The sequence below is a fragment of the Apostichopus japonicus genome, chromosome 16 (genome assembly GCF_037975245.1).
Source record: "Apostichopus japonicus isolate 1M-3 chromosome 16, ASM3797524v1, whole genome shotgun sequence".
NCBI classification, from domain to species: Eukaryota; Metazoa; Echinodermata; class Holothuroidea; order Aspidochirotida; family Stichopodidae; genus Apostichopus; species Apostichopus japonicus.
Window position 1 is genome coordinate 14,712,968 of NC_092576.1, and position 13,754 is coordinate 14,726,721.

The window sequence follows — 13,754 nt, forward strand, 5'->3', positions numbered from 1 at the left end:
TTAAAGCAACAAATATACAAGTCAGAAAGAGAAATTACTGTAGTTACTTAAACTTTGTTTTCTATCTTTGTTATCAAATTCATTTCGTTAGAGCAAGGTAAAGGTGGGAGGGAATGGGATGGGGTGGGGAAGAAGGGGTGGGTTGGGGTGGGGAGTAGGCGGAAGGATGTAATACTGGAACTCAACATCCGTTCCTATGCCTCTAATACAATTTCAGTAGTCACTCATTAGTTTGTAACTTAACATTCGTTAATTGGAAAAGATCGACACGACATTAGCGTTAATGATATACACCGGTAAATGGCTTCAAATGGTTATCACTTGACATTTATTCATTCTATCAATTCCTGCGACACAGTTCACATTTAAAACATTTATGTTAATAGTTATCATAAGGTTATTACAATAATACAATGTTATGCTTTTTGTATATTATAGTCTCAACATGTGCTTGAACACTCGTCTGAAGTTTTTATTAAACCCACAGTAAACCAAGGGGTTTGTGACTGAATTCATTGCCACGGTAAAAAATATCAAAACTAATTCCCCATGCTTTAATTTGGTACCTCTAATGAAAAGAAAGGAAAACAAAGGAGACAAAAACAAAACATTTGTATTAAATAAAAAGAAGTTGGCTTTTGTTAGTTCGATTTCATAGGAGGAAGATTGTCTACATGATTGTATGTGATTACCAGTCGTTTGATTATTTTGTCCAGCGGATGATGATAGTTGGCTTGTTTGTACAAGAATTACTGACACTTTGCTTGTTACAGTTCGTAAAAACAGGACATAAAACAATGGAATTGTTACAAAACAACTACAAAATCTAATAATTATGTGGAAACTGTGTACATGTTTCCGATGAAGCTATTCTCTTCGTAAAAGCAGAACTCTTTACCGAAGCAACGTTCTGTTCCATACGAAGTAACGGAGACTGTCAAATTTAGAAGTATATTAAAAATCCATATAAATGCGATCTGCAATGTTATATTTCGTGTGTTCAACAGTTTATGTTATACGGTGCGGCCTTATGTCACAAGTACATACCTGTTAAGAGCAATCAGTAACATATGTTGAATCGAAACAGGAGTAAATGTTGAACTCGTTTGGTAAAAAAAATCGACACAAAAATGAAATTGAAATCACAGTCTCTTATAAAGCAAACGCGACCGCCAGTAGAGGTAACACAAGGCAGCAAGTTCCCAAATCAGAAAAGACCAAACTGACTAAATAGCTGCAAAAATCCGTAATTTTCTTTTCTGGGTGATCGCGAAAACAACGAGAGCATTACCAAAACGATCAAAAATAAATCATAAACTGCACATGATAATATTAAGATATATTTCAAGATTGGTGGTATCAGCAAACGTAAAATGGTTGGATCTAGTGTATTGTGCGTAGTCACAAAGATTGGCTGGTCGGTTGTTAAGTGTGTGTCTATTTTTGGGTTTTTGCGCGTATGTCTTCAGTTAACAAACGTGTTTTTCAAACAGTAATTCACTGGACGTATATTTTTAATTATAACTTTAGTACCACTGCTTTCACTAAATGGCACTTTGCTCATTCAGCCATTCTGAATAAATCTAGAAAAAAAATCATAGGTTTTAGGGTGGAGCTGTTTTACAAAGCGGATTTGCTCCAGCAAATGAATAATGTGCAAACATGGTATTCTGTATGTTGAAGATAACACTCCAATAATTCCAATGTATGCTCATTTAGCTGGAGTCGTTGTTGGGTCAATTTCTTTGTCCTTTTAATATGCTGATTGACAATAACATCAACTTTTTTATTTACCTCACAATTAGAGAGGACTGACTCACACGTAACAGAACAATATTTGACCGGGGTTATATTGATGTACCACGCACACATGCTTAAGCTTTTTAATTTTTAGTTATATTTTAAGATATATGCAAGAAAACGTTTTACTTCAAAAATAAATGCTAGTCCTTTTTATTTCTACCCCAGAGTAATTTTGATCAACTATTGACAATGTTCTGTCAACAACCGGTGAGTCGCTCAGAACCATTGGCATTTGTTGTGATAGGACAACTACATTACCGTCCTGTGAAGCATCATATGCTAACACTTATTCTCAGTTAGAACCAAAGTATGCCAACCTTTTTTTTAAGTTAGAAATTTCTTTACATTCTTGGAATGCTCTACGTTCTCTCTGTAACCACATTTGTTCAATAACCTGTAGATGGGGGGAGGGGGGCAATGTTTCTATTATATCAGGTGTGAATGATAAGTAAATACCTCAAGATAATATTTTAAGTCAGTATCACTCTTGCTCAACAACTCGAATATTATCACTTGTAGGATGTTACCCATTTACATCAATCTTATAGCCCAGATAAATAACAGACTCTGACTTAAAAATACATTTGTCTCTTTTCAGGGAGTAATCCCGCAGACCCTGATTGTGTCAGTACTATGTTCATTGTGTCCATATAATATGTATTTGACCTACCTGTGCTCCATATATCATTCAAGTACATAGTACTTGTGATATACAAATCCCTGGAGCGGATGATCATCCAACATGTAATCTGTTATATCGGTATAGCCCTTTTTGTGTGTTTACTAATACCCATTGCATTATATTGTCATCTAGCAGTACCTGTTGATGCGCCTGGCTAAGATCAATATTCGAAAATTTCTTTCCACGCATGAATGTTGCGAATATGTCTTCCGCCTTTGGAATAGGATAGTTGCCAATCTCAGCTGCCTAATTAACTGTTAGCTTGTAATCTCCTTAGATGAGTATTGGTTCGTCTGGCTTCAATACTTGAACTATAGGCGCTTCCCACTCAGCATGTGGTACCGGTTCGATGAGTTCAGCTTTCTCTAATCGCATTATTTTATCTTCAAACTTCTGTCTAACAGCATAGACTACGGTCCTAGTTCGACAGTACTTTGGCGGTATCGTTTTATCAATATGAATGTTCGTTTGGTTCCATTCAATGATCCTGTTTTTCTTTGAATATTGGCTCATGTCTACTCAGTATCTCTTTAAGCGACTTTGGACAATTCATATCACTAACCTTGTATACACTCTGAAATATGGTCACCCAATCTAGTTTTAAACTCGTTAATTAATCACGACCTAACAACTTACAGCTAACAACGGTTCCGCTGTGAAGTCATATGCTTATATCGGCGGTCCTGCCTCACATAACAAAGTAATTTGGTAAGTTCACGATACCTTTATCGCTCTTTTCTTCAGATTGCATTAAACCAATATCTGTGAGTCTTTCTCCAGTGTATGTACATACTCTTAATTTAGCTGTACTAGTACATAATGTGGAAAGTACTCCTGATACAATGCCTCTCCAACTACGGTGAATGACGCCCTATATAGTTCAAAGCAAACGTACTTACCCTCACTTCATGTATTGCTGTCAATGTGTTGTAATGTAGCTTCATTCCATCATTATGATTTATTGTAAACATTCTTCCCGCGGTGAGTCATCACTTTCACTTTTGTCGTTCTTGGCATGCTTAACAGTCTGTGGTTAGAACGATTTTGGACTTTTATCATTTTTATGTTTCACTTTCGAACTCTGACTGAACATATACGCTGTTGACCTTTCACACTACCGCGATATGATTGTTTATCTTTGAGCAATACGATTCAGTACGATTTCTTTTACCACAACGATAATGCTGTGCTTTAGGCCTACTCTCTTTCCCCAATTAGATTTGACATGATTTGGCTTTGCTTATACTTTGTGTACGATTGTTCAGTTGTTGTCACAGTAGCATATGCTAATTTTTGACTATCTTCGACATTATTAGAAGCTAATTCTACTCCAATCGCTAACTTTAGAGCTCTTGTTAATGTTAATTTGGATTCCGATAGCCATCTTGTTTGCATTTGACTATCGTTAATTGTACGAACTAGTTATGTGTCATATAGTGGTTGACCAAAGTTACAGGTGTCAGCTAATGCATGTCAATCCAACATGAACATTGCTACTGTCTCGGTAAACCTTCTATCAAGGTTGTTGAATTTAAACCTTTACTCTATTTCAGATGGTGGAGGATCGTAATGATTTGTCATTAGCTCAACCAGTTTGGCAAATTTATTTTCTCCTGGTTTATACGGTGCCACTAAATGTATCATAACCTTGTATGCACTCGACCCAATTGCTCTTAAAGTTATGCTCATTTTCTTACCGTCCTCTGTAATTTCATTAACATTGTACCACATAGTTGCAACAGATTGCTGTAAATCATACAAAATATCTTCATCAAATTGACATTTCTTGTAACGTAGACAATATTCTTCAATGTTGTCCTATTATTCTCCGGCTTCCAGTTGTAACTTACCTATTCTTAAAACATTGTCACATGACAAGGAAAACATAAATATGGTTATTTTCTTTTATTTTATTATGGCCGTGACAACTTTGTGTAAGAACGAGCCACGTCGCATAATATCACATGTTCAGTGCTGCCTCTTATTTACTTAATAGTGTAGTACCGTACATGAGCTCGAGTAATACGCCATTATGTGCTATGCAGCCTGTAACTTGAAAGAACAACAGGGGAAGTACACATCGTTTCCTGAGTAAATCTGATTACCAATCCATCCATCCAGTAATAACAGAGTATCACTTTCAACGTATTTACATTTGTTGCTTACAAAATACTTCATTATTAGTTTCGATACCGGAAAATTCCGACGATCTTGTGAAGGAAGAAAAATGTTTGCGCTTTCAGTAAAATTTGAAAGTAACAAGCATCCTGTATGTATCACCTAGTGTAAGGGCCTGTACAATAGACAATCAAAGACATGGGGTTAAAAAAGTAGTAGTGATAAGAAGCTTAGGTACGGTATACCATGAAGGCTAGCCTTAACGACAACCGCATTCATGATAATGGCAATGACTGGAAAGTTATGCACTGTCATTGTCTTGAACTGGATATTTCATTTGCGAATGATTTCACGTCGATAAAACCAGTCAGACTATGTCAAGATGAATACTTATCAAACTCTTTACATAAGTAGTTTAAATATACAAGGTTAAAGATACGATACACTATATGTATACGTACTGACTTTGTAACATGTTGTTTGGGACCCCCTATGATCAACGTTTATTTGTTGCAAGCACGGTCGGCGATCTGTTTCAAATATGGGGGGGGGGGACATTTGCTTGGATGCAGGCGAATTACTATCAAAAGCGGAGCGCCACCATCAGTTGGTGCGCAGCGTACAAGAACATTTCTGGTTTTGATAGCCCCCCAGATCATCGGAAATGGCACTTCTCGGGCTTGAAAATGACCAACTAGCCTGTACACTTTGCCTGAGAACCAAGTTTTTCCTAATAGTTTTTTTTTTCATTCATAACCTTTTTTCAAGATTGTCACCGGTCACACATCATGTTCTACCTCATTGCATCTCCTGTGGATCATTGCTTTTGTAGGTAATTCTACGTAACGCCCCACAATACCCGTCATCCCCACTTTTCAAGGTTTTAAGCCCATTATTTGTTCAGAATTTGAATAATAAATTCACTTCAAAACATACCCATAATGTTGCACAAAATTTCATCTATGGACAACCAATATAGAAAAACTCCCCTCAATCCCTAACAGACCGGTCAAAATTGCACGAGTAGAGGGAAGTTTGATGAAGAATGTTGGTCAAGGAATTTTCGAAAATTCAGACACAGTTAAATTATTGGTGTACAAATATTAAAACCTCTTATAACGGCTACTATAAAACTTCGATTTCATAGAAAATACCCCACCCTCCGCCCCCTCCCTTTGCTACGCACCTGTGGTTAGAAATCTTGTAGGAAACAGGCCAAATGGAAACCCAGTGAACCCATATCGATGTGGATCATATGTGTGATTGTACGTACTTACACTCATACACAAGAGGCAAACCAAATTTCATTACGGATGCGGTCCGTCTAGCTATTCATATCGAAAAAAAGTAAAAACTACTTTCGGTCATATATAGTAACAAATTGTGACACGGTTAGACAGGCGCCTTGCGAGGAATTTGCCAAGGGAGGGGCAAAGCTTGTACCTAGACTTTCTAAGCGTAGCGCCACCATAAGTTGGCGCGAAGCGCAAAAGAAAATTTTGGCCGAAAATGCCTCCCAGATCGCTGGAAATGGCACTTCCCAGGCCTTGTAAGTTGCATCTAAGCATTTTCTATTTTGAAATTACTAGCGATATCATAAAAAAATACAAAACATATGCTTAAAAAAAACTATGCCTCCAAATATTGGGGGGATATTAGATACTATATCCCCCACCTAAAGTATTGGGGGGGACATGTCCCCCCGTCCCCCCCCATGATCGCCGCCCATGGTTGCAAGTTTGTCCTTACAAATCTCAAAGAGATATATAAAGATATAAACATGAGTCTGTAGTCACAAATGACAGTTAGTCTCACTAAACGTCAAGTTATTGGATTTGTTATCGTAGTCACTAGAAGTATACGTTCAACACATTAAACGTCATATGACAACCGAGAAATATTAGTAAACACACATATATTGATGAAAAGAGCTCATTGGTACAGGCCCCGAATCTTCTGATGTAAAAAAGAGTGCGTCCTATGTTGACTGTACATACTTTAGTTGCTGTATGGCAGGATATATTGGGTTCAGTTCATATCTGACATTCAAACTCTTCAGGTTAAACGTCGAACGAAGACGAAATTAACCCAGGTTTCTGTCAAGCAAGTTGCACAAAAGAGAAACGACTAGAACATGGTCATAAGTTGCCGTGTGTACAATTTCCAGGTAGAATCTAAATGGTTTGCTGTAATCATTGTATTATACATATCGTATTATGAAAAGACTTTCAACCGGATCCAAGATTAAGATTGGATAGATAAACAACAACATATTTCCAGGTAGATTTCAAACGCGAGTAACTTTGCTCAGGCCTAGTTTAACAAAATGCTGGCATCGATTGACACCGATAAACGTTTTTGACTATTAAAGTAAATTTCACCTTAATTTAAAGAAAAAGACTGCTTAAAAGTCCACTTACAATTTGAAAAGACAAGGGTAACCTTGTGCATTTTGGATAGATAAACATATCACAAACAACTTAACACCATGTTCAACATATTTCACAGATCTTGATTATAGATTCGAATTAAGGAGTAAATTCGGCGGCAACGCAAATAGTAACCTTCTAATTAAAATAGTCCCGATGATTAGCCTTATTTATTATCGCACAAACAATAAGTAGGCATATTGTAACACTTTCCTCTTTAGGGTAGCGCAAGCCAGTAGGTTCAGGATTATTATCCTAAGATGTAGTATTTTAATTGGCCAGAGAACGAAGACATACACAAAATAAATCCAGAGAGTTATACAGTTAACCCGGAAATATTGAATACGAAAGGACTTCTTACAGTAAGGTTGTATGCGTAGAACCAGATGCTTTGTACAACTTGGTGCTACGTAGCCCTGAAGCTTACCATTAAAATGTTCCTTCCAAACGGCAACTAGACTAGACTGTCCTGTCCCGCCCAAGTCATACATTTTATATAAGTCCCTTAACAATACATGGCAATAACACATCTATAAAAAAAAAGTGTACTGTACCTTAGAACGTAGCTAAAGACATATTACCCAAATACTACAGTGCATTCCCACCATCTCGAAAAAAATACACTCCTTTACAGAGATGAACGAGATTTTGTTTATATATTATCGTTAGAAACTATCACATGTGTAACAATTGAAACCATCAAGCGATGCTTCTTTGGGATTCATTGTCAATACCCTTTAAAGGTATGCTGTATAGACCCCAACTATAGCACGCTATCATTGAAACGTTTCTTGAGATTACGTAATCGACTTGCCTTGGTCGTAAAATTAACTCTTTTCACCAATTAGCCTGCACCGCCTGCCACGTATTTTTTTCTTGTATGAGGTTCTTTGTGTGTACGCTGTATGATTAACGAAACTGTAAACCTAAATATATTGCCACACAGTGTTTACACAATGAACCTAATGGTGATAAGAAGCTATGTTTTGAAGCCTGGGTTAGATTTACGACCATGGCAGGTCGATTACGTAATCACAAAAATTTCCTAGCTATAGCTTGATATTATCAGAGCAAATAAAGCAGATCTTTAATACCAATACCAGGGGATATAAACTTCCTAAAGGCTCCACGACGTACACACATAACTTCCCCATTGCTCCACAGTAACAGTGTTACAGTATTATTGTAGAACAGCGAGCAAATGCTTCAGAATAACAGCTTCTAACTTTTTGACATTTCTGAAAAAAATCACACGAAACTGCTTGAATCACGAACGTCTGAATATTTTCCACGTGTTGTATTACTTCCATCGTACCAGGAAGTAATGAAGAAATAACATATCATGCCACACTGTGTGTAGATTGTTTACATTGTACCATATCGTACCAGGCATAAGCATGATGAATCGGTCCGCCATGTCGTATTGTAAACGTTTAGATTTTGGAAAGGAAATGAAATACAATTGGAGCATAGGAAATATTCAAAACGACAACACTAGCATTTTCTAGGCAGTTTTTTTCAAACACTTCACAGTTTAAGACTCCATAGCGCGATGATTTAGATGATGTTAATTTCTACCCTTTGACGTTGTACGTAGGTTTAATTCGTATTATGAGTCAATGTTGTACATTACAATAGGAGCTGTTTGGTTTAAAATCAACTTAGTGATGTCAAATGGCCGTTACATTGTAGCAAGTTCTATGCAGTGATATGAACACGTGATATAATTAAATAATGTTCTAACATCTATATCGTCATTAGAGCTGTAGATGATATGAAACTGTAAAGTATTGTAATGTAACTGTATTGTACTATGAACAACACTTAATTAATTTGTTTAACTACAACTGCACGTTTACAACGTATACTTTATTAGCTATAACGAGAAGTGTTGCATTAAGCCTTTTGTGCATTTAATATATTGAACTGCATATAAAATATGTGACCATATCACAATACAATGTAACGATAGAAGTAATAATGTAGAGTTAATTCAAAGTTAAACTTAAATGCAGTATACAGATTGTTACTTGTTAACACACGTTAAGTACAACTCTTAGTGCTGTAGGGGAGTACATTGATCCGATAACCAGCAACTTTGAGTATAAGGTTTCAAGTAACAAGTTAGACAAGACAATTAGCCTTTGCAGTCAAGTTTGCGTGTGTGCGTAGATCTCAAATTTGGCACGTGGCTTGATCATATTTAGTAAAGGAAACGTAATGTTTTTAGTGGAGGTCAATTATCAGTTGGGGTTGGCAGAGGTCAAAACACGAAAGCTTAAAGCTTTTAGCAATTTCCCAAAGTACTTTCAAGCAGTATCCGAGTAAATCACTGATTAATTCAATGTACAATCAAGAGTTTGTAATTGATTACTTCGGACATGATGGTCACTCAAAGCAAGTGATTCAACAGTTGAAATCCACGATGCTCTTCATATATATTGTTAGTCACCAACTTCAGAATATATCAAATATTATATTAATGAGAACATTTATGATCGTATGGAAATATAACTTTGTGGTAGCAAACAGCTTACTGATCATGTACGACATTTTATTTTGATATTAATACTGAAATCCAACTGCTACTATCTAAAAATATACATCGTTCATGAACATTCCATATATTAGAGATACCAAGGAGCAACAAGGCATCGCTGAAGCAATACGAGGGATCCAGAGGGACATTCCATTTCAACCCAAGCCCAACAATCGGGTGAATTGGGTGAGCGTATTTGGCTTGTATTTTGCACCTCTAGACACCCGCATACTTAATATATGGCACTCTCAGGCTTTCTCTGTTGAGAGGCTGATTACATTTAACTTTTGGTGATTATTTAACTTTTGGTGATTATGTGGAAGAGATCTTTAAGAACTTTCCGAAACATTTTTAAAGAAACAAGGAAATATATAAAGGTAAGAACGTCAAATGGTGTAACCGAGGTACAATTAATTAAAGTTATGTCCATAATAAGGTCTAAATGCTAGTTTATATATATATATATATATATATATATATATATATATATATATATATATACATATATATGTATATATATATATATACATATATATATATATATATATATATATATATATATATATATATATATATATATATATATATATATATATATATATATATATATATATATATTGTTTGGTGTAATGTTGAATAACGGCAACTCAGCAGTGAATGCTATTTCAAATGGTAGCGAGGGGAATGGACCTAGATTCCTCCCTGCAGGAAAATGCAAACCTAGTTTTCATTGTTGTCTCATGTTTACAAGACAACTTCCCACCAATACCGAGTTGGTTTGGTTTATCATTATGCCATACACTACCGTCAGTGGGATATTATTATGTTCGTTAACACAAAAAAACTGAAGAAGAAAATAAAATTCGTGTCACCATTTATATTTCTGTAGGAATAATATACATGCAACATCGTTTGCTGTTATTCTCTTCCATGAGTTTTGATACAGCTTTTCACTCGAAAAAAGTTGCTGAGGGGAAGATAGATACTTTGTCAACCTTCAATTTTCATGGTGCAAAATATAGCTTTTATTTAGTTAGCGTTCTCAACAGGGTTTCTCATCAGGGTTTAATGAGTAGTTTGCGACCATCTCAACAAAGCCGAAAACATTTTGAGAAAGCCCGTAACAAATTTGTAAGCATTGTCTTATTTTCCGGGTACAAATGCAAACAAAATAAATTATCGAAATTTGCTTCCTGGCGGCATTATACTCTAAGTTCGAAAATCGTTTGTACCCGGCATAACGTGACTGTGTACACATCATAACGTTAAGGCCTATTCGTCACAATGTACATCACACAACATTTCTGACATTTCATTTGCTGATTATGGATAGAAGCCATTGTAAAAACTTTCAGGTTTTTTTTTTTTTAAATGAACAATCAAATCCCTCACCCAACTGGTGTTTCCTAGCAATTGGAAAGTATAGTTCATTGTACTGAATTATATAGCAAGATACAGCTACATCACCAAAATCAAAGGAAAACATATGTCAATGATGAGTAATAGATGCGGTAGTTCTGCACCGGGAATGATTAAAGAACATTATGTGAAAGAGATGTAAAAGCACTCCTACATGCACGATGAATCTTCTTTTGCGGCGTTCGTTAACCATTTAGGCTTACATCGCCGTGTTGCAAGATGAGTTTGCCCATATATAATTTATGCCAAACTTAACATGCATTTTAAATTATTAAAATATTTAGGGAAGTTCAGTTAGCATTGTGTTTAAGCCTCATATAAGAGCAAAAAAGATAACGAAACCATTAGTAGACAACAAACAATATGTCAAACGCTTGCAAATGGTTTGTATATTGACATTGATGAACATTTATCAACAATAATGTACTGCATACTAAATGCATTACGTCGTTCATGATAACACATTGTCGCTACAATTTCTATTTTTTTTTCTCAGTTATACACCGCTACAAACCAAGATGGATCCAAGCAGGTAAGGGTCGACACCATACACAATGTATGATGAGGTGTATTTTCAAGGTTTAGATCAATTTACATGGCGATATAGGTCTGATAAACTATTAAGTAAATCCAATACATACATAGTTCAAGTAACGTGTCTTATGTTGTAGGTTTAGTCATTTTGTGTCACGTCCAATACAATCCAATTGTGTAAACCATGTGGGAGCATAGTGCACTTTTCAGCACAGTGTAGTCATCTCAGGCGCGTACAAAGGAGGAATTCTCCCGGTACATATTAACATAGTGGTTTGGCAATGAATAGAAAAAGAAAAAAGAAATGCATCTTACATCTTTGGTTCTTAGTTGTCCTGAACACAAGAAAAAGAAAACGAGAGAGTACAAAGCAATTCTGGAATGTTCTCTCTTATCTTCGTTGAAGATATATTGAAGATATATCTCATGTAGAGGGTCGCAAAGAAATCTCTTAAAAAAAATTGGTGCTTGCGCTAGGTGATATTCAATAAATTCCTTCTTTGATATTAGTCACTCTTCAATAGATGTGTCTGATTGCACATAAAATATTCCAAACAAGGGAAATAAGAATATATTTTGCGGTTATGGTTAGAAAAATGCCCCTAACTAACATAAAATGTAACTAACCAACAGGTTAGCCCACGTGCCCTTGGATTGGTAGAAAAGGCTTAATTTGATTAGAGCGTAAACTGCTCTAAGGATCATCACAGTAGAGAACTTCACGTACACAATAGTAAATACATATTGAAATTTAGGTAAAAATAGTAAGCTTAAATATTTTCATTAAACATTACTAGTTTCTCCAGTACAGGATGTATTAGTGAGGAACCTGGAGAAGTGCCTGGGTTGAGCCCAGTACCTGTATCTTATTCGAAGTGAAGTGTATTAACCCTTTTCTTTCTTATTCTTCATCCCTACAGTTCGAGAAGTGTGAGTTGAATCAATTTCCTGCTTAATGTTCGAAGTAAAATATATGTTCACCAAGTCCTGTGATACTCTAATTAGTCAGGGCTGAAGTCGAGTCAGTTCATACGAGTCAAAGTTTGTATGGGGTTCCAAAGCAGACCCAGTCCGAGACAAGTATATAGTCGTCCGGGCCCCACAAGTCCCAGTCCTAGTGCCACTTCCGCCACACCGTTCCAACATCATAACTATGTGTTGCTAGGAAACATCACATGTGGCAGTTAACTTGGTTAGCAGAACTAACGAAGCCTACCCCTTCGGCTGTGTCATGTCGATATTGCAGCATACGGAAAGCTTATGTTGAGAGCCAAAACCTTCGGAAAAGCTAGTTGTTCTATTTGTAACTCTAATAAAGTGGTGGTGGGAGAGGTGGGTAGTGTTATAGGTCATATATTAAGGTTATCTATGTTTTGGGTGTGTGTGGGGCGGGGGTAGTACTTTGATAGGTATTAAGGTTATCTATTTTCTTCGATGGGAGTACTCTATTCGATTAAGGCAAAAAAAGTTTCTTAGTTTACTTCCTTTCACATTTTTTACTTATTTGCAGTTATATTGTCTTATTCATCTTGTTATACTATGTGATGGAACAAATAAATAATTAAAGAAAAAAAATTGTTTAACCATCAATGATATCAGTTAGTCAAGTGTAGAGCCACAAACAGAGGAAAGCTAATGAAAACTAATGATTTCACATGGCACAGATTTACATTTTATAGTCACTGTGCTTGTGTCTTTGCTGTTTTTTCTCATGTTTATTTTTCATTATTTAAGGAAATGTAACAATTTCCACAGCATTGGTAATGCACAACGAACATGTTTATCGAATACATGGATCGCAATGTCTATGGAGATAGAAAGATTGTTGTTATTAAGTTGCAGCTTAAACATTTAACAATTGACGATATGAGCTAGTGAGGTGAAGATGAAAATCAGGGAAATTGCTACAAAAAAGTACATTATTTACTTATAATAAAAGTACATTTTAAAGACGCTGTGTTTGACTTTTTACTAGGATCCATTAACTATATTAAAAGATGATAAGTTCTTTTCTTCTTTCTATGTAATTTTGTTTCAGAAGGTAAGTCTTTTTCATGAGTTACGTTTGTGTATACTGATTAATTTCAAATCCCTCTTCAAAGAAACCAACAGCCAGGGAATTCAGTTCTAGTCAATTCCTTATTTCATACATAATATTAATGGAATATTTTTCATTTAACAACATTTGAAATAGTTATACGTTAACATTTTATCGATTATAAGATGACAA

At 35.7% G+C, this 13,754-nt stretch overlaps 1 long non-coding RNA gene across 1 annotated transcript; it reads left to right on the forward strand.

The window, feature by feature from the left end:
* The first annotated feature begins 279 nt into the window (after positions 1-279).
* Positions 280-12,457, forward strand: LOC139983704 (uncharacterized). The gene is made up of 4 exons (XR_011798803.1): positions 280-3,193; positions 9,664-9,757; positions 11,487-11,522; positions 12,445-12,457. It is a non-coding gene; the product is annotated as an uncharacterized lncRNA (long non-coding RNA).
* Positions 12,458-13,754: the final 1,297 nt, after the last annotated feature.